A 4,024-nucleotide genomic window follows, 5' to 3' on the forward strand; every position below is an offset into this window, starting at 1 on the left:
TAAGAACACCTTACCTCACTGCATCCAATAAAGAAAGATCTTAACTATTTTAATCAGAATATGTTTACCAAACATGATTTATTTCACCCCATTTAGTATTTAGGAGGCAAACTGATATTTCCTATTTAACCACAGCTTATATCTCAAGTGCTTTTCCATGCTATACCTTTAATTCAGAGCATATACACCTGCTGGGTGGAGCTCAGTAGGGTGTAAATGAGATAAAGAGCCACGACTATAAAATAAGCTGCTCCTAGCTCATGTGGCTTCTGCCAAAATGGTCTTGGCCTAAATATTTCTCGAGTATCTGCACTGTTTTCTACTGGGTGTACTGCATTTGTGAGTTCTTAACCTTAAAAGCCTCTGAGTTTTCATTAGTGGAGTCAGTAGTTATTAGAATGTGAAAAGAATAGCTGATTCTTTCAAAAGACTGTGACAGCCAGGTAGAATAAAGGTGTCTTATCCTTATCTGTCCTGAAAACAGCGTTTTTAACAGGTAATGGGTTTTTGCTTCAGCCAGTTTGGTGACCTTTTCAGTTTTGTCAAATGCTGTGCATCACCTTTTGCTACCTAGCAAGTACCCTTGATCTAGTAACGCCTATTTGTTGTCTGCCTCTTTCACAGCATGACCATATTGACAAGCAGTAAAGCAGAATATAGCAGATCTAGAAAGAAAACCAGTTGATTTTTGAGGACATAGAACCCATGCTGTGCATGTTTGGGAGATTTTATTTCAGAATAGCTCTAGTCTGGTCTCCTGATCTGCATGCCAGCTAATGGTTAGAGCACTCTGACCCATTGTTGGCATTAATAAGATGCTCATCTCCTGGTTTAGTTTCCTCTGAAGGGATCCATTTTGGGTGGTTTGAGACAATCCTGTAATGCAAATCAAAGCATGTTAACTGAGGAATATTAAGAGATTTGTACTGGAAGTGCATTTCCAATCCAAACAAAAATAGTAATGCAGACTCGCTGCCAGTTTTTGTTTGAGTTACAAGTCCGTGTCTCCTTGAACTGACTTTTATTTATCCACCTACTAAACCTGTGCTTTGACATTTTATCTCCCTTGAGAATGAGGAAAGTTGCTCCTCAAAGTAGAGAAATCCCTCTCTTTCCAGAGGGTTTTCCCCAGCGTGTGAAATCTTGTAGGGAGCTGAGCATATACCTGAGAGTATGAAAGAAATTCAATCCAAGAATGTGTTTCACAGGGAATTTTTCTATAGCTAGTCAATTGTCCTTTGCAACTCGTCTTGGGTTTATGATCTTAATGTGAGTTAGAAGTGATGAGGCAGCCCCTTTCTTTGATGGGATACGTTAAAATAGTATATAAAATTGGCAAAAATAATACTGAAGAGCTTTCCTCTTGCAATTCGGGGCATCAAGCTGAGGGAAACTCATTGTGTGGGGATTTCTCATTAGCAACCAGAATAAATAAAGGCAGCAGAGTAGTGTTTTTTGGAAATGTCTGGAAATAACCTGGTTGTTGTTGTTGTTGAAATAAGTAAAGTGCCTGCATAGCTCAAGCAAAATAAAAACATACACGCATAACATTACTGTTATGTTTGTAAAGAGACTATTTTTGGCTTAGACACTTAATGCCGTTTAAAAATATTTTGGAATCTTTATCCTATATCTCAAGGTCTTAAATATAAAGTTGCAATTTTTCTTAGTTTGCAGAAGGAAAGTTTCATTCAGTGAAAAATCTTCCATACAGAAAAAACCCCTTTAAGCCAGTCTGGAGAGAAGCTCATTGTATTCTCTTATACTTTTTGTTCTGGGCACCTGAGCAGGGAACAATGCACCACTTTTCAGCAGAACAAAAGATTCCTTCATTGCCCAAACGCTGGGAAAGATGACAGCTGCAAAATCGGAGCCTCAGAGGACAGGTAGCTTGCATGAGTCCCAATAGGAAATGGACTGTTCACGCAGACTTTCATGTCTAACCCTGTCTAGTTCAAACTGAAGTAAGATTAGCCTCCTTTAAAAACATGTACATGTTTAATGGTAATCCTAGATGATTATGGTTGTGAGAGATCAGATGCAGAACTAGAGAAAACAATGTGTCATACATTGATGGATATGAGAAAACTTTTCAACTTTTAGTATACTAAAAATATAAATTATATTTCTTTTATGTGTATTTGCATTTTTCATCTTAAATTATCTCAAGTAAATTCTATTGAACTAAAGAGATTAACCGCATACCATTAGAATTTGAATTCCTTGGCTTGAATTTCTTGAATTATATAATTTAAAAATAAGACTTGGGATAAATGTTGTTAATTGACTGAAGTTTACATTTACACTCGTATGTTAAATGTAAGACAATAATCTTCTGGGTTTTTCTAGTCGGAAATATCTTATTAGGTTATAACTGTATTTCGGGCTTCCTGACAGTTGTAGTGGAAGAAGGTGATGTAAAGGGGGGGTGAATGACAACTAGGCACTAAACTGAAGTACTAGAAGTGCTCAAAGGTGGGTGCCTGACTTTTGCACCTGCCATTCACCGCAGACGTAGGTAGGTTTGCTCTCTCATACCCATGAGTCATGCAAACTAACTATAATGTTTGTGTAAAAGATGCCATGGGCTGTTCCTGCTTAGTTATATAATTTTTGCCAGGAGGTTTTGACTGTAATTTGAAGCTGAAATTTGAACTTGTAGGAAGGTTTTTCAGGAAAATGCATAACATCTGGTTATGACTGATTCTGTAAATTCTTAACAGTTCTGTTAGGACAGTGGTTTTGTGCTAGATTCACACACATTTAAGTATTAATAGGATGTGCCTCTTCATTAAAATCTTTTTCTTTCACTGGCTAAACACAAAGAGATTTAGAAATTGGATTCATGAATCTGCATTCCTTTTCTTTCATGTTTTTCAGGTGTTCATATAAAAATTCTGTGCTAGGCGACTATAATGTTCACAGTATCCTTGCCAAACAACTTGGAAAAGAAAGCTGAGATAACTGTCTTGCTCACCTTCTCAGTTGCTGCCTGTTGGTGTGGGCACGTTTTTATACAGCCTGTCTCACTTTAGCCTGTAATTGTTGCAAGAGGATTTGTTTTCATGTGTATAAAACAGGTGGAACATGGAAAAGCTATCAGTTTTGCAGCTGTCATCATGGAGCTGGGCTTCCTCTGTATGAGCAATGTTGCAACACCTTATGAAAAGGGGATTAAGCTGGCAGTGGAGAAGGGAATGAACAGAGGAGAAGAAATATTTCAACAGCCCCAAAGGCAGGCAAAATAAAATCTGTACCGTTTACGTGAATTGCAGCCTGTTCTTCAAATTCAGAATGTCTAAACCCAAGTTGTTCCCAACTACTACTACCGGGCTGTAATTTCTGATGGAACAATGATGATAATATTTATTGCAAAACTATGTGTTTCTTTCAGTTTCCTTCAGCACTTCTTTGTGCTTCCTAATTTCTTGTATTTTACAACAATCTGTTGTTGTCAATTCCTTAGAATAGGGACTGTCATTCTTTCTTTTTTTTTTTTTTTTATTTTTTATTTTATTTCCCCTGGTGGGACAGCTGGTACATACTTGAATACAGAAAATAATTGTAATAATCATAAAATGACCTGTTGCATAATATGCAAAGGACTCTAGGTACTGAAAACCTTGTATCAAATGATGAAGTTTTAGATTTGGACAGGTTTTTAACACACAGTAATTTTGACTTATTATATGTATTTGTTTGCATTTCCTTATGAAACCTGTTTGTCTCTGCTACCTGCGGGAAATATCTCTGAATTAAAATATATATAGTAACACCATCTGTCTGAGTGATAGTATGTACAGAATTCCAAACAAGAAATGACCAAAAGAGCCACAGTAACAATGGCAGAAAATCAGGAAGAGGCCACCTGAGCTTGCAGATGCCTCCTGTGAGTCATGGCATATATGCTATGTGATACCAGGCCTTCATATTACCTGTGAAACTAAAGCATCTCAAAATAATTCAGCCCATGTAATTTTTGAGTCCTTCATAGAGTTTCTCTTTGCTGTCTGTTTTGGTTGCG

General features: G+C 37.0%; 1 long non-coding RNA gene across 2 annotated transcripts; it reads left to right on the plus strand.

The window, feature by feature from the left end:
• Positions 1–276: 276 nt before the first annotated feature.
• On the plus strand, positions 277–3,651 carry LOC136007372 (uncharacterized). Of its 2 annotated transcripts, none has more exons than XR_010609668.1 (3): positions 277–339; positions 1,791–1,886; positions 2,881–3,651. It is a non-coding gene; the product is annotated as an uncharacterized LOC136007372 (long non-coding RNA). The 2 variants fall into 2 exon arrangements; XR_010609667.1 differs by lacking the exon at positions 277–339 and adding an exon at positions 379–496.
• The last annotated feature ends 373 nt before the right edge of the window (positions 3,652–4,024 follow it).

Source organism: Lathamus discolor, chromosome 1 (genome assembly GCF_037157495.1).
Source record: "Lathamus discolor isolate bLatDis1 chromosome 1, bLatDis1.hap1, whole genome shotgun sequence".
In the NCBI taxonomy this organism is placed as follows: Eukaryota; Metazoa; Chordata; class Aves; order Psittaciformes; family Psittacidae; genus Lathamus; species Lathamus discolor.